Below are 18,773 nucleotides of genomic sequence, written 5' to 3'. Positions count from 1 at the left end.
ATCTGAGGTACTTTGGATTTACAGTCAAGATTGAAGAGTAGGTAAACACTGCGCTTGCCTCCTCTAATGTCCACATCAGAATTACAACTAAACTATAAAACAACCATTATTGAGAATCTCCTTAATTATAGCTGAACCAAAGTCTTACAACTTAGGACATATTCACACTGGGGCAGCAGCTTAAAAGGTGGCTGGGATATACAGAGAGGAACTGAGTTTTCTAGTTTCAAAAAAATTAGCCTGGAAGGGCATCTTTCAGCAAGACAGAAGTGCTGGCAGAATGCAGTTTCTTTTTTGAGCACTCCGCCACCCAGCATAAAATGCAGACACATGCCATATCTGATCCATCAACCTAGCTAACACAACTGTTTCTCACTGCCCTGGTAATTCCCTGACAACCTGCCCCACCCAAGGCCTCTTCCAGTTCTATACAAACAGCCTGTCTTGGCTCATGCCGTGGCCTTTCCTAAAATCACTCAAAGGTTCACAAACCCCAAACAAGCAGCATCTGGCCTTGGCATATCCTATACCTCCTGCTAAGCAGCCACAAACCCAGCACTAGTGGCAGCTGACCTCAGTTTGCTGCTTCGCCTCTGTCAGTTACGTCCAAGCCCATCACAAGTAGAAACCACCTACAGGTCATGTTCTAGCTCATACCAAGTGGCCATGGGCAGGGCACAGACAGCAGCTGATCTTGGCCTGCAACAGAATTCCTCCCCATAGTCCCAGAACCAATAAATTTGGTAACCAGCTTCAGACCACACTAGAGCACCCCATCCACAAGCAACATACATAAAGGGCAGCCTGGGCAGGCACCAGAGCCCTGCTACTGTGAAGCCATTCACAACAGCTCCTCCACTGTAGGCAAGGCCAGTCCCTACAACCAATCAGCCCAACAAACAATCCCTCTCATTGAGGTACACAAAGCAACAAATGCACAGCCACAACAGGAAGGTACACATGCAAAGGACATACCTAGAGCACCTGGCTCAACTGACCTGGGAAACTGTGCCACTGGGCTCCACAGGACATCTACTGTAAAAGGCCACTTTACTAAGACCAGGAGACATAGCAGTTCTACCTAATGCATAGAAATAAACACAGAGGCAGCCAAAATGATCAGGGAAATTAATATGTCTCAAATTAAAGAGCAGAACAAAGCTCCATGAAAAGAACTAAACAAAATGGAGACAAGTAATCTACCAGATGCAGACTTCCAAACACTGGTTATAAGGATGCTCAGGGTTATAAGGATCTCAGGGAGAACTTCAACAGAGAGACAGAAAACATAAAAATGAAAATAGAAAACATAAAAAAGAACCAGTCAGAAGCAAAGACTACAACAACTGAAATGAAGAATACATTACAGGAAATCAACAGTAGATTAGGTGAAGCAGAGGATCAAATCAGTGATTTGGAAGATAAGGCAACAGAAAATACTCAATCAAAACAGCAAAAAGAACAAAGAATTCAAAGCAAATGAGGATAGTTTAGGAAGCATCTCAGACAACAACAAGCATACCAACATTTACATTATAGTTGTAACACCAGGAGAAGAAAGTAAGGAAGGAATTGGGTACCTGTAAGAAATAGTGATGGAAAACTTCCCTAAGGTGGTGAAGGAAATAGACATACAGGTCCAGATAGAGCAGAAAGTCCCAAACAAGATAAACTCAAAAAGGCCCACATGAAGACACATCATAATTAAAATGACAAAGGCTAAAGACAAAGAGAGACTCTTAAAACCAGCAAGAAAAAAGCAGTTACTTACATAGGAGGGAGCTCCCATAAGAATGTCAGCTGATTTATCAATAGAAACTTTGTAAGTCAGAAGGGATTGGTAGAAAATATTCAAAATTATAAAAAAGCAAGGACCTACAACCAAGACTAAGACCTACAACAAACAAAACTATCATTTAGAATCAAGGGCTTCCCAGACAAAAAAGAAAAAAAAAAAGGCTAAAGAAGTTCATCACCATCAAACAAGTATTACAAGAAATGTTAAAGGGACTTCTTTAAGAAGAAGAAAGTGGAAAAACAAAACAAAACAAAACAAAAGATTAAAAGTATGAATAATAAAATGGCAATAGCTACATATCTATCAACAATTATTTTAAATGTAAAAGTATTAAATGCTTCAAGGGTGTCTGAATGAATAAGAAAACAAGATCCTTACATATGTTCCTAGAAGAGACTCACTTCAGATCTAAAGACACACACAGACTGAAAGTAAAGAGATAGAATAACATATTTCATGAAAATAGAAAGAAAAAAAAAGTTGGGGTAGCAATACTTTTACCAGACATAACAGACATTAAAAAACAAAGGTTATAACAAGAGACAAAGAAGTAATCCCACTTCATGGTATTTATCTGAGGAAACCCAAAATGCTACCTCAACGGATGTCGGCATCCATATGTTCCTTGCAGCATTATTTACAATTGCAAAAATGTGGAGGCAGCCTGGGTGTCCATCAATGGAAGAATGGATAAAGAGGAGGCCATATATATATATATATATATATATATATATATATATATAATATTTATATATATATATATATATATATATATATATATATATATATAAAATGGAATATTGCTCAGCAATGGCAGGAAATGGGTTCTTGCCATCTGCGGTAGCATGGATGGACATAGAGGGTATTGTGCTGAGTGGAATATATCAGACAGAGAAAGAGATGCAATGTGACTTAGCTTATATGTGGAATCTAAAGAATAAAATGAACAAACAATGAAAATGAAAAATAAATAAATCAGGAAGACTTTCCCCAAGGCAATCAGGATTGATTAACTTAACAAAATCAATTATTTTTTGAAACCATTATATAAACAAATTTCCTTTAAAAATAATCCCTATTTGGTAACCACACAGAAAATTGGTCACAAAGCATCCAAATATTCAACAAATCTTTTTCAAACTTCTTAGTATCAAAGCTACATTAAAAAACATATCATATACTGTTTCTATTTTCCATCTGCAACATTCACTTCAAGACAGATTTTATGTTATACAATGTGCACCACATGGCTGGAAAGTGCACCCAAATTCTTATGATTGATTAGAGTAACTACATATATGCAGTACTCAACAGATGTTACAGTAGCATCTCCATCAACAAAGACCTGGAGCTCAGCCAGCTGTGAGCAGCAAAGGCTGTGCCTAAGGGAGCTGGGCTACAGTAAGAAACACACACAGTTCCAGGATGGTAAGCCAAGGGAGGCTGACCACTTTGGAGTTGGCAGGGGAAACACAACATAAAATTTTGCTAGAGATTTCGCTTTGTATGGAATATACTGGCTACTGCTGGGAAGCAATAGAAACTGATCAATTTGTTCTGCAGAAGTAATACAGTAGGTGGTTCTTCTTAAGCAAAACTACAAAAAAAGAAACAAATCCCTCAAAAGTTGGCATTCTGTTATATGTGTGTGTGTGTGTGTGTATATATATATATATATATATATATATATACGTATATATATATATATGTATATATATACATATATATATATACGTATATATATATATATATATATATATATATATATATATATATATATGTCATGGGCTAGAAAGGATACTCATAGTACTCTGAAATCAGATTCAAAATTAGTGTCTGGAAGACACATACATCTAATTTTTAAAAATTTAAGACAGATTCCTCAACAGGGAAAATGTAATTATAAATGTTTGCCAGCATTATCATTTTCATCATAAGCTACCTAAATTACACCATTTTTAACTGGCTTTACTATAGAATACATGAGGGAAGGGGTAGAAAAGGTAAGACATAGATGAAAAGGTAGTTTGCAACCTGAGTAAAACAGGTAACTTTATATCACTCAAATATTTTGTTTTAACATTATACTCCTTTCAAGAAGGAATCTTTTAATGTTTTAAGCATGATCATATTTGCGTTGTTTTTTTTTAAATCCTTTGGTGGCAGAGAAAAGAATAGAGGAGATAAAGTATAGGTAAGGATACAGGAAATAGTCATCCAGGTAAGATTTGTGCTCTGAACTGACTGTTTGTGTCCTCCCAAAATTCATATATTGAAACGTATTGTCCCTTCGGATGGTATTTGGAGGTAGGAATTTTAGATGGCTAGGTCATGAGGTTACAGCCCTCATGAATGAAATTAGTACTCTTATAAAGAGATAGCATAGAGCCTCCTTGCCCCTATCCCATGTGAGAACTAACAAAAAGAAGGCTGTATATGAAACATGAAATGGGCTCTCACCAGGCATCAAATCTGCTCTTGGACATCCCAGCCTCCAGAACAGTGAGGCATAAATTTCTGTTGTTTATAAGCTACAGACTATGGTATTTTTGTAATCACAGCCCAAATGGATTATGACAATTGGTAAGACTCTGAAACAAATTTAAGGTCATAGGGAAAGATTTGGCAAAAAATGAAAGGTTAGCCTGACTGAGCTTGGTCACTGGTAGGTATCTGTTTATGGCAGGACTCTACTGAGCTAAATGTGGATACTCCTACAAATTTGATGAGGCCTGGGAGTATCCATATTTTTTTTTCCAGACTTCTGGGAAAAAAAAAAAAAAAAAAAAAAAAAACAGGAAAAAAGCTCTGGAAAAAGGCTCTGGAGTTCTGAGTGGTAGGAACTACCTTGATCAATCAACTCTTGGGAAGGGTCCTGAGCTTGGAGGGACACCACAGAGAAAAGCAGAAAGCATGTCAGGTTCTGTTACTCCCTTGAAGTTGCAAATTTGCTTATTTTAACTCATTGCAATACCTATTACATCTGTGCCTACACAAACCTAATCCAACATATCTTATAGTACTCATACTGTATATCCAAATTATATTGTGTATAATGAATATATTACATTTCCAAAATAATTAGGACCACTCTGGACCTGAAGATTATGTCTCATTTATTTGTAAATCAAAAAGAAATAAAAAGCCAGTATTGCTAATGTGTTAAACATTTCAAGGATTCTTTGCTCTTCATTCTTGACCACTCTTCCTCAGTCAAGCTTTCTAGTGATAGAAGGCCAACATTCAATTTGTAACAAACAGTATAAGGGCTCTATGAAGATCTCTAGTGGACAAATTTGCATCATAAAACTGCCCAGTCTGGCACATTTTCTACTCCTCAATTATCATTTACAACTGAAAATTCATAGCAAGTTATCAGAACACTTTAGGGAAGAAAGACTTTAGGAAGACCCTGGGGAGAGAGGGTGAGATAATCCAGTTATCCTGTTTGCTAAGTGTTTACTGTCTTTCACTCCTGAAACAAAGAGCTTTGAACATCTTGAAATATGAGTCATGAAACAACTTTAACTTTCTATGTTTGGTATAATATATCCCCCCACCAATATAGAGGAAAAGCAGTACTTTGTTTATCTGTGCCATCTATTAGTATTAATTAAAATTATAACTTGACAAATGTATACCTAAGACATATGAAGCGTTGATTCAATAAATTAAGAAAAAGCAAAGCTATTTTTTTTTCATTCAATTTTAAAATGTCACACAGTATTTCTGATAATTTTGCAGAGCATCTAAGATATTGCTTGAGTCCTTTCAAAATTAGGGCACCAGATTCCCATCAATATTTCTCCATCAAGCATTTCTCATACCCTAGAAACCCAATGAATGTTGACTGAGGATTATTTTATTCAATCTTTCTTTAATTTGGAGGTTAATGTAGAAGTAATGGTTTAAATTTCCTATCCTTATAATCTAAAAATTAAATCACAATTTATGTAGTAACTCATATTCCTTCCATTCATTTTTAAGTTTCAAGTAAGTAATCATACTAAAATTTAAGAACAGTGATCAACCTACTGGGGAAAAAAATGCCAAAAAAAAGTAGTTTTCTTTTGCAATCAAATTACATTTAGGACTAATTTAATCCAATGTGATGCAATGGTGTAAATAATACCCAGACTACATGGCAATGAGGCATAAATATAGTAAGAGTTCATGCACATAAATGTAATTAAAATGATTCTTACAGGATCCATTTTTGGTTTTCTTTTATTTCTTTACTACTTATGACCAGCATCCCTTATATTACACTTGGCATCAGTTAATTATGCCCATAGTCTCATTTCATTATCATGGAAACTGTACACTATGGATCTCTGAAATATATTCACTGCTAAGTGCGGTCCTCTTGACCCTAAACTTTACTCCATAGTACATTCTGAGCTCAACCTTCCCTGCTTCTGTGCTTTTCTGTTTTGCTGTGCCTTTTCCACAGGACACATGGCCTCTAACATCTTCCACGATTCTCAGGAGACTGTGGCTCTTGGTCACCAGTCAGCAAGTGAAGCACGGTGTATATAGCACTGATGGAGCCTAAAATCTGGCCACAAAGCTATGGAGGCCTGACTGGTGCGGACCACCTTGATCAATCTACTCTGGGGAAGGGTCCTGAGCTTGGAAGTATACCACAGAGAAACGCAGAAGGCATGTCAGATTCTGTATTTCCTGAATCAAATATTCCAGGGAATAAACTCAAAAGCTTCATGCCATACTTACCTACTCAATTCTGGAAACAGATATCTGGAGATAGTTTGCCTTGATGCGTTGGTCCTTACTTCTCTGTTCCCTCTGAGTAACACTTTCACAATGTTCAATTTACATGGTATCCTTTACATACAATAACATGTTCATTTTAAAGGAATTGTATCATAAAAGCAGAGCTTGGATTCATCACTTTTTCCACCTATGTTACATAGAACCTATGCAATTGTGGAATTCCTCGTATATACATTAAGATATACGTATACTGTGTACTAATGTTGTACAACTGGGAAAATATATTTAAATCTATGTGCCAAAACACAAATATTGCAAAGCTGTCTAAAATGTGGGATCTACAGCCATAGTGTATAGCTGCTTCACTTGCTATACTACCTTGGTCAAGTTTACTTGCTTCATCATGTATAAATTAAAGAGAAGTGTATCAACTTCACAGGTAGGAATAAATGAGTTAATTCACATAAAGCACTTAAAATAGAGACTGACACATATTGAAGTGTCAATAAATGTGAGCTATCATCATCACTTTCTACCTAGAGATTTGTTCACAGGTCATAAGGAGGAATTATGAGACAAAAATATTCCAAGAACCCAAAAAGAAAATAAAACCCTGAGGCCATCTCTGATTAGGAAAAAAAAGAAAAAAAGTTCCTTCTTTTAATGCCACCACAGAAGTGATGGATTGTTTGTGAAATGTGGATTATTACACCAATGAGACAGACAACTGAGCTATAAGGGAATGCACAATACAAACAATGGTCAAATATATTTTATGGTCAAATATTTAATGGTCAAATATTTTCAACATACTCTTTTATATTCTCATATGGCCAACAGAGTCATCCCAATGTGTCTGTAACACCAGGTTTCCATTAAGGTCAAGGAAAATGGACAGAAGAGGGAACCTCCCTAGGAGAAACAGAAATGGGAAAAGATAGACTTATTGAATAAGGGAGAAAAGAAGCTTGCCCTGGAAGGAACCATACATTCTCTTTTGACCTATCCTCCTAAACTGATTCATCTCCAGATTCATTCTCAGATATGGCCAAAATAATTCCCTTCTATGAAAACAGCATATGCATAAATAAATGATAGATAGATATAGATATACAGAGAGGTAGATATAGATATATAGATATATAAATATAATTAGAATGTTTCTTAAGATAAACTACTTCAAATAGCCTGTAAGATTCAGTGTTTTCTGAGCAAATGTGTACTTTATGTTATTAAATCCTGTAAGTTTCCACAATGAATGGGGTGCTTGGGAAAGTAGGATGGCATTGAGACTCCATAAAACAAAAAGAAGGCATACCTTCCTGAGGGGCAGGAAAATGGGAGATTAAAGGTCTGAATTCAATTCTTTAAAGCACACAATTCTACTACTAGAAAGCCCTGTTGTCCTCAACCACATAGGTATAAATGATGATTCTAAACCTGTGTTACAGAGCTAACCACATACGTTTCCTAGGAGGAAACAAATGGATAGCACAGATGACACAGAATGAACACATCCATTCAGAGGAGAGCCCACTGGACATCCTAACACACTAAAATTACAAACAACGATCCACTGAAATAAACACTAGGAACAAATATTAATTAAGAACGAATTGAGTATTAAATACAATGGGAAATTCCAAATGATGGAAATATATTTTTGTTATCTTTGTGATGCATATAGACCAACATCAAGGTTTAGAAATATAAAGTATCTTTGAGGGATAACAATATTATCTGGGCACTGTTTTTCACATGTTCCTGTTGAATAATATTATACCATTAGTATATCTTTGCTAAGGGTTTTTAGAAAGAATAAAGAGGGAAATTCTTTAAAATTCTTCAGAAATGTTCCTAGTATCTCTTCTAGAGGAAAATCAAGAGGTCAACTTAGGGTAATGTTTCAACTTAAAAAATATCTAATAACACAAGGAAATTTCTAAAAATTTAAGTTAAACTTTTTCTTTCTTTTTGGTTATCTGATACAAAGTACATATTATCCGCCCTCTTAGGAAAATAATTCACACATCAAAATATACAGGTGGAATTTACTCTTTCCTCTGTCTGTTCTCTTTCCTGAGGAAACCAATGTACTTCTTCTCTGATGCTTTGGTTACAACTGAAATAATAGCATATTCCTTGACTATAACTTGTATCCTTCGATTTTTAAATATAAGTGATTGGTACATAGATTGTGACCTGCTACCATGGTATGCAGATTTATTTGAGTTTTCTATATCTTGTAGACATGAGGATGGTGTAGTAGTATGCTTATTGTGTCTTACTGATTCTCTAGAACTCTGGAGAGTGGGGTGCATGAAGAATTAACATTGGAGTAACCAGCTTTGAAGATGATAAATGATATCAACTAATTCCAGTGGAATACAGCACAGCCTGCAGCTGCTAAATCAGCAACCAGGATTCCACCCAGTTTCCAAAAGAGATGCCTCTGAATCAGGATGACAAAGATGGAGAGGGCAAAAATGGTAAAGGAAGGGACACATTTGGAAATTTTTCGGGACTTGAAAGAAGAGATTCTTTAGAGAGATTCTAGTTTCTCTGAAATAAAAAAAAAAATGTTTTGATAATGGGGAAACATTTCATAAGAACATAAGATGGTCACAATTTTGACAATTATGCATTGCTAGCTCATGAGTGTTTTACTCAGCAGTTTGTGCACATAGGAGACTCAATAAACACTTGGGTATGAAATAGTATATGGGTTCCACTGCTATGTGGTACGTACTGTATAATCCCAACTAATGATTCTGCCTTGACAATATATACAAATTGGGAAATAGAAGAGGGTGTAACTTCTAGAAATACGGCATAATTTAGCTATGGTGCATCAATTACTGTTCTATCCCTGATATCTGTGATAAAATTAAAAAGGAATTAATGTAGATCATGAACTGATAAACTGACCTTCCCAATCATTCCAAATGGATAAGTTCTAGTAATGGCCCAAACTAGGACTATGACTATGACACAGTGAAGGTATGAGCCAGAATCCCTATCAATCTGATGACCATTTACCCCAACGTGATTAGTCGTCTCTGATTTTGAAACCATCTGTGGGAAATGGAAGAAGTAGAAAAATAATGCCTCTAGGGTGAGATTAACAAGTCTCCTTTCTCCATCTTCTTCTCTCACTACCCGTTATTTTGTATGTTTAAGTAGAAGTTCTCATTTTAATCATAAAGATTTTAGGTCACTGTATTAGGAGAGCATCTTAGGGATACAAGCATATATGATTATATTTCTTCCTACCTAAATAAAAGTCTTGAACAAGTGGCCTAGACTTGTTCATTTAAAAAACGGAAACACTCTTTTACTCTTGTTTTTATTTTATTTTATTTTTTTGTGTTTTCCACTCTGGTTCTGCATTCTAAATTAACTGTTCCTGAAACTAGAAGGAAGCTGTGTTCTAGGCTTTTGTCTAACAAGTACCATGTTATCAAAGAAATAGGAGTACAGACTGTGATACAAATGTCATAATGCCTGTGTTTAGTGGATAAGTAGTGAAAAGTAATATATACACAATGCATCCCTCTCTTTGTTTTCTGTTCATGTAGCTATTAAAGGGTTACTTTTCTCCCCACCTCCCTTTTTTTTTTAAACACAAACTGCATTTGAGAAATTTAACTTTGGATAGTTTTTTAAAAGTATAATTCACAGTGGTTCTCATACAACAAATGCATTAATAGACTTGTGTATCTGATTGTTTAAATATATGTGCTTAAAAGTAATTTGTTATAGAAGTTCATTAATTCTGTTTAAGTGTAATACATTTGTTTCCTTGAAAGTAAATCAGATTATGTTATATATGCAGTGAATCTTACAACATAGCATCCCAGAAAAAAATGCATACATTTAAATTAATTTTAGATTAAATATGACTGCTTTTATGTAACCATGTCATAATCAAATATTAGTTTGTTCCTTCATTTTTTTTGTTTGTTTGTTTTTTCCACACATCTTGTATAAGCTCAAATAGCAGTAAATCTGGCAAGTAAGGTCCATAATAACAAATGTGAACGAACAGCAGTTATTTTTCTCTGCAATTCAATACATCACAACCTTAAAAATATTAAATTATTATAACATATTTAGAAAATACAAGGAGTTATTACAAGAGGCAAGGAATTGGTAATACGGTATATTGTTGAACTAAAATCCATGGATTTAAGAACTAATCAGACGCCACTTCTATCCAGGAATAATGTCTTGGTTTTTCTTTAAGAAAGGAAGCACTTAAAATTGACATTGTATGTACTGTTCTCTGTGTTCATTTTCCATGATTAGAAGTTTTATCATTATACAATACTTTTAGAGGAAATGCATCGTATCATATATCATCAATGAAATTGTTGTATTGATAATTTACTAATAGGTGTATATATCATTGTCTATGTACTTACTTGCTAATGTGGGATCTTAAATACGACTGTAAAACCTCTCTGTAAACTTGGGAAATTCATCTCAACTTTGTAGTTTTTAATCTTTAAAGTCTTTGGTTTCCTCTTTAAATTACAGAGCTGAAATAAATTTTTCTATTGTTTCTTCTAGCTGTGACAGTCTGTAACATGTATCTCAGAAAACAAAATATAAGTTGACTTAAATTGTGCATATTTATCTAACTCTGATATTGTAAACTAGCATATATGAAGAAACTAAGAGGAGAAAACAAGGAAGTCAGAAGATACTAAGCAATTCACTTTATTTTTGTTTTCTTACACCCTTCTGCAATTCAATAGAATAACAAAGTCAAAGATACTTATACATATAATATTCTTTCAGGAGCAAAAGGTAGTTAAGAGGAATATTTAACCACCCCAGATATATTTAACCACCACCTTCCTTCCACCCTCCTCCAAAGCCACTCCAAATAAACATTCAATCCATAAGGCAATAGTGTCCAGGCACTGCCAACCTGGCTTCAGGATGATTTCATTAGCTCTCTTTCAAACAAGATGGCTGCCCCTAAATCCTGTATGGATTTTCAATCTGTCACAGTGTAATCTGACAATTTGCTAAACACTACTAGTAATTATATTAGTAATTATATTAGCTTGTTTCATGAGATTTTGGAATTCAAATTATCTCAAATTGTAGGCCAATTTCTATACTTGACAGAACAGAAGAGAAAACCCAGGTATAGAGAGTCCAAATCACCTCCCTGAGGTCACAGACAATTATAACTATGAGAAGAAAACTCAAAACCTTTGATTCTGCAATCACTTAAGTGCTCACCCAGTGGGTAATTTTTATTTTTTATTCTTTTTCATCACATTTTTAAAGAGTTTAAAAAAGCACAAGCATTATTGCAGGTACAGTTAACTTGTACATTGATTGTACCAATGCAAATTCATGTATTCTTTATGGATGTCAAATTTCTTCAGACCAGCCTGATTAAAACCCAGTGAACTGACAGTAGTCATAGGGAATTTGCATGTAAATATATATGAATATAAACAAATTCAAAAAGTACTCAACTGGATAAAAAATCTTACCAATCCAATTTTCACCATAACTTTTAAATTAGCAATATTGAATATATATTATTACATCATTTCATTGTTAATTATTTAAATTCACAATAGATGTAAACCCAAAAAGATATTACTTATATTGAGGTATTTTCTCCAAAAAAAGAGGAATCTTGAAATAAAGTTATTTGTTTTATTAATCATGAGAGATAGATTGATAAATATATATTGATAGGTGTATTCAATTAAGCAGTTGTGAAAATCACATTTTTCAGTAATTTATAAAAAAGAAGACATTATGTGGGTATATTTAAAATGTATAGCATAGATTTCAAGTCATATGTTCTTAAAATACCTATAAATTTGTCCATTCCTCACCTTCTCCCATAATCCAGTCTTGGAATGAAGGGACATTGAAAGTTACATTAATGATACTTCTATAACTGCAAAACAATTTACACTAGTGATAAACACAACAATTTTCTTGTGTACTTTTAGCCATTTCTAAAATTTCACGATAGTATCCAGCTAATTATTTTATATAACCAGCTCTATTTTAGCTTTTATCTTACACATACATTACTAAATAAAAATGTCCTTTGCACTTGCAGGTTGCACCTGAACCCTACTAGTAATACACAGAAGGGCAGAATGTCATCCCATAGAGGGAAAGACAAAATACATTTAAAAAGTAGGTCAGACTTCCGATATCACACACTTAATTAACATGTTTTACTTTCTAAATTAAATGTTTTAAGTAAACAATAATCATACCCAAGGACTTCCATAAAATATATGACCATGTCTACAAGGTAATCTTTAAATTACCATAGTTACAGGACTACACATGTAAATTATATGTTAATATTAAAAGAAAAAAGAAGTAGGTTTGCCTTCACCAACTGCAACTGTAAGCAGATACAGGTATGCAGTGCTTTATTAGTAAGAACTCCTTTAGTAAGCACACGTTAGAGGAATTAATCATTCATTCCCTGCAGACTGCTTATGTATTTCATCTGGCCATTATCTGATCTGAATAACAAGAACAATTGCATAATAAAACACATTACTGCTGACACTAGCAACTTTTTTCTTTCAACTTTACGGCTGCAACCACCTCTGTATTGTACAGAAAGCTGGTGGGGAAAATAAATAAATAAGTAAAGAAAAAAGAAAAAAAAAAGAAAAACCCTGACAATTAAATCACCCCAACCAGCTTTGACTTTTTCCTGTTATTATATAAAAACAGTGATCATATACAATATGTGTCAGTTTTGCTAGAAACAGTTTTAATTCAGGCTATTTTCCTCAGGTAAATAGAGGTAGAATGTGTGTCAGATTAGTTTTCATGTTAATTATAAATCTTTGCTTTCAGATATTTGAACAGGATCAACAATTTTGTCATACCTTTTCTACTGTGGAAAATATCTCCAACAGTAACACACACACACACACACACACACACACACACACACACACTGAGGGTGCCAAAAAATGTATGTACATGACCTGTATGCATCTTTTGTTATCGGTATATATTGTGTATTAAAATTTTAATACAGCATTTTCCTTTCTTAAACGTGCATACATTTTTTTTTGGCACCCTCTGTATATAATGATATGTTTGAACCACTCTTAGATTTGGCTAGTTCAATACAATCTTACCCTTCATTTATCAACATTATTTTTTCAAACATCACATATACTCTCAGATGTTGATGGTCATAAATGAGTAGAGGTCATAAGCTCTACACCAAAACTGATCAGTCAAGGGCTTTGTTTTAAATTATTTAAGTTCATTTTAAAACAATAACACAAATGACAGCTGAGAGCAGTAATATCTCTAAGAAAACCCATTTGGATAGTTAGCAAAGTAACATACAAGAAACATTAACATATCTTTTCCAAATGATTTCAATGGATGAAAGCTTCATGTCAACAAATTAATCAACTGCCCTACTGTTATTTCATTACCATAAAAACTTATGTCCCAAGATATTAAGTGTTCAACCTTAAATAACCATAACAACTCTACAAGATCTTTCCTTTTTTAAAACATTGCACATTAGTTTAATCTTAAATTTTTAAATGAATGCCGAATGAATATTGCTGCTTTTATATACTCATTTGAGTAAATATAAAGGTATTTTTTTCACTTAACTATTATTAAAAATTCAATATAAGAAAGCCCTCAGGTATTATTTGATAGGAAGGTGTTTTGTTGAATTGAAATTATCTGTGAGATAAGTAGTTTTCAATTTTCAGTCTGGTTTACAACTCAAAGCAATTTGATTAGAAAAGTGTGTTTTATATTGAGATAGAAAACTAAAAGTTTAAAACAAAACAAACTTTTTTTAACCACTAATTTACACTAGTCAGTAAGAGTGTTATTGTGTCAAAGAACTTTGAATTTGTTCAAAATCAGCTTTTTAAAATCTAAATTGCAATTCCTACTGTATCTACTGTATATGGAACAATGCAAGAAGAATTAGATTCAGAGTCCATTTGGCAGTGATAAGGGGAAAAAAATGCTGAAATGCTATTGATTCTCTTCCTCTTGTGCAAAACAAACTGACTCAACTATATTTTTCCTGACATAACACAAAGGTTTTATTTAGATATTTCAAAATACTGGCAAACGTTATACTACATCTTTTTAAAAAGATATTGTTAACCCTTTCACAGAGGGCAGAAGGGTGTCCTACTTGCTTTTGCAGAAATGCCTCAGCACCTGGCACAGTGATGTTAACCCCAAAAGTAATACTGACTGCAAAAGTTTTTGATGCAGAGATATTCAGCCCTAGGAGACACCTTAAATCTGTCACTGGCTGCTGAGCCAGTCACAGTTTATAACCTGCTGTGTCAAAGTCAAAGTCCCAGCTCCTGTCCTCTCCAAACCAATTTTTCATATCCCCTCTCCAAATTAATTACATCCAAATTCTCCAAACTAGGCTAGTTCCAGGATTTTCCTCCACATCTTATCTACCTACAAGCATTGAGAAACCGCAGCAGAATTTCCTCCTGGTCTTTCAAAGCATCTTGATTAACTTTCCGTTGACCCAATTTTTTGGCAAGCCCTCTTCTGAACTAAAGATAAAACAAGCAACCACGTGAAGTCAGACAAGGATGGGAGTAGGTGTGGATTAAGGTTGAGGTTGAAGGTAGCGGGAGAAGTATTACCAGTAGGGTTAGGATTCTCAAACGTTTTCTAGGTGACCATTCTTAAATCTTAGAACCATCAAATGTTTCACAAACGAGGCTCCCCATACTCCTAGAATCGTAAGACTTTAAAAATCAGATCCCCTTACAGTAAGGCTGCCCATGCTGCATACTGAAGTCTCAGGGCTCACCCTCAGGAAAAAAAAAAAAAAGAAAAAGAAAAAGAAAAAAAAAAAGCTTAGCAAATCACTTCTCAATTAGGAACTGCTGAAGTTAAATAAGTCAACTTCTTCCTCGGTAAAAAACAAACAAACTGACCATGCCATTGGGGAAAAAGCATTCATTCAGCATATGTCTCACTTCAGAGTCAAGAGATGCAGAAGCACAGGTGACTTACTAAAGCAGCCGCTCCGGTCCTCCTTGGAAACCCCGAGGAGTCTTCTCTCTTCTTTCCTCCCAGTCAGATACAGAATCGTGTCTCTATTCCACCCAGGCCCAGAATAAACTGCAAGAACGGGCAGCCCATGCCCAGCAGCCCGTCGGGCTTCGGCTTTGGTGGGGTGCTTCCGGTTCGGTTTGTTTCAAAAGTGGGCTCCTCTTTTCCGGAGGGCGGGGGCAAAGACAGAAGGAAACAAGGGCGCCCCGAACGCTTGCTGGGGTCCTGCCAATTATTCCGAAGGCAAAGTACCTGCGCCCTGGCGGCCGAGGCGGCCTGTCCGCGAGGCGCGCGAGGGGCGGAGGCGGAGGAGGAGCCCCCGAGGGCTCGGGCCGGCCGGGAGCGCGGGGCGGGGAGGCCGCCGAGCGGCTAGCGGAGCCGCGGCTGTCAGGGCGCGGCGCTGCCCCACGCGCTCGGGCCGCCGGGCGCGGGTGCGGGTGCGGGCGCGGGCGCGGCGGGTCGGGGAGCCGAGGCGGCGAGCATCTCCCGGCCGCTGTCGCTCGCTCGCGGGCTCGCGGGCTCGCAGGCGCTCGCGCGTCCTCCCGCTCGCTCACCCAGACACACGCCCCACGTCTCCACAGCTGCCGCTCCGCCGCACGCACTCACCTGCATTTCCTTAACGAGCCACTTGATGGCTGCCAGCGGCGCGGGCCGGGCTCAGGCGGGCGGGAGCAGTGGCACGGAGGCCCCGGCGCGGGGTGTTCCGAGCACCCGCCCCGGAGGCGGCGGCGGCAGTGGCCGTGCGAGCTGGCGATGTGGGGCGGGCGGGCGCGGGGAACCCCGGCGGCGACCACGAGCTGCCCCTGCTCTACCCGGCTGACCCCGTGACCCGGAGACCGGGACGGAATGCCAGGGTTCAGGGTAAAGTGGTCAGCGCGGGGAGACGAGGACGTGTCAGGCACAGGGGATTCTCCACCATTAAAGCCACCGTAGGACTTGTCCAGCTGTGCATCCTGATTGAGCTGCGCCGGGTGTTCTCGTGCTTTCCATTATTTTCTTTATTTCACTATTTTATTTTTGAGGGAAAGCTGGCAGCAAGGGTTAGGGGTGGTGGGTATAAAAATGCAAGAGACAGATTTAATTTGCAATACAATACATGCTTCTGTATTAGTGAGGGTAGAGAAGGGGAGCCGAAGCTTCTTGGGCAGGAAGAAGGGAGCACCTTGTATGCTGGATATAGTTTTCAGTTGGGGTGCTTAGCAGCCGGGCTGGGCTGGACAGAGATAAGGGGCTCTGCCAAGGTAGTGATTGCGAAGGAGAAAACCTGTGAAAGAGTGGCTGGAGACCAGCCTTCCTACTGGGGAGAGGACAAGGACAGCATGTGGGGTGATATATTCCCCACCTGTTTACTACCCCAACACAGAGTGGACAGTGCCTCTCAGGTGGTGTATCACAGACTGGGAATCAAGGGATGAGGGACTTAGACTCCTGAGCAAAGCTAGAAAAGGGCTGTTGCTGGGGAAGAGGGAGGGCAGGATGGAGGAAACCTAGCAGAAAGCTTTTATCACTTTACCCGTTGCTTTCCTCTTATCACAACATACAGCTATGGCAACAAGAACATTGTCATTATGTTGGTACTTTTAAAACAAACAAACAAACACAAGCCAAAATAATTATCCTGTTGTATTAATACAACAGAACCTTGTATTAATACGACAGAACCTCTGGTCAAAAGTGCTGGAAGCATTGTATGAGAGAATACAAAAAGCCATAAGCCCTCTGCTTTCCTTATATGTCCATGATCTAATAGCAGAAATGTCACTTTCTCCCAAAGAAAATTAAAGCTTAATCAATGTAGGTGACATGTTTTCCAAGGGTCCCTTGTTTCTTTCCATACCTGTTTCATTACTTGTCATGTCCTTTTGCTCTTCAGGAGTGACCCTTCTGAACCCATCCCCTGCCTGGCTCCCTACTCAGCCTCCTTAAAAACACTGAGCTCACTCATCCAAGCAGGTTCACATGCGCACAGTCATTATCACTTAAAGCTGCTCTTGGAAATGATAGGACATAAGCCAAAAAGACTTATACCATGCGTGCAAGTGTATGTCTATCTTTGTAATAATGCAAAGCACCTGCCCCCTCATTTTGTTGTCTGTGCAAAATGATGACTAACTCATTCTCTCTCCCTCTCTCTCCTTCTCTTCCTCAGTCCCTTCCTCCCTCCTTCTCCCTCTGCACAAATACACACTCTCCTGTCTCAGTTCCTTCCTGTCAGTGTTCAATAGTGGTTTTACATGAACTTTGTTACAAAGCCTCTGACTACTAAGAGCGAGTTGGAGCGGATTGGTCTGAGTGATGCTGGGGCTCAATGCTGCTGCTATGTTTCCTGTTATCACTCACTCAGTACATACACTGCTGTACTTAATGCCAAGTGGCAGCAGAAATGATTTCCTCTCTTGTTAATCGTGATAATATATTTGCCCTCCCTCGGAAACACATATAATTAATAATAAAAGAAATAATGCATCTTGAAACCATGGGAAGAGCAGATGGATGCTGATGTGGTGGTGTTAGTCATCGTTTCTGATGTTGCTGCGAAGACAATGTGACCACTTCTCCATTTCTGCTGCTTCTGGTGGAGTAAGCAAAGCATTTGGCCCTTTTACTGAATTCTCTGTTCCATCTTTCCCTTGACAATAGTTGTGTATTTTAAATAAAGATTTCATTCTGCCAACCCACAGGAAGCTTTTATCAACATGCAGCTGAGTGTGTCGATATCACATCTTTTTACTGCTGTAGGGGGGTGTTCAGCAACTTGAAACTTATCTTCAGCCAAGCTGGCATCTCACAGAAACGGTGCTCCCTGGGGAGGATTTACTCTTGGTTCTATACAACTATCCTTTGATGCCCTCTAGGAGAACACAGGAGACTTTAAACAATGGAAGAGTGAGGGTTATATTCAACCCCCTTCCTACTGCACTCCTCCGCACTTAATACCACCAGTGTTAATTGTTAATTGCTTATTGTAGAGACTTTATTAGTGATTCAGAGATATCTTTTTCTGAGGATGACTGAACCAAGCCTGACGAGTTAAGAAAATTTTATCTAACTACCTATCTGCACCTCCTGTGATATTATGGTTTATTTTTCCTTCTTAAATGAAAAGGAAAAGTCTTCTTTAAATTATTGTTGTATATTGGCTCTTAAAAGGCAG

General features: G+C 37.2%; 1 protein-coding gene across 31 annotated transcripts in view; it reads right to left on the bottom strand.

Moving 5' to 3' along the window:
- PTPRD (protein tyrosine phosphatase receptor type D) overlaps positions 1-15,897 on the bottom strand; it is a 2,053,994-nt gene extending 2,038,097 nt beyond the window's left edge. For all 31 annotated transcript variants that reach the window (XM_081066962.1, XM_081066971.1, XM_081066973.1 and 28 more), the window contains exon 1: positions 15,581-15,897. The gene's annotated coding sequence lies outside the window, so the exon portion shown is untranslated. The remainder of the gene's footprint in view (positions 1-15,580) is intronic.
- Between the last annotated feature and the right edge of the window lie 2,876 nt (positions 15,898-18,773).

This window comes from Rhinolophus hipposideros (assembly GCF_964194185.1).
Source record: "Rhinolophus hipposideros genome assembly, chromosome: 11".
Taxonomy (NCBI): Eukaryota; Metazoa; Chordata; class Mammalia; order Chiroptera; family Rhinolophidae; genus Rhinolophus; species Rhinolophus hipposideros.
This window is presented reverse-complemented; position numbering and strand designations above follow the sequence as displayed.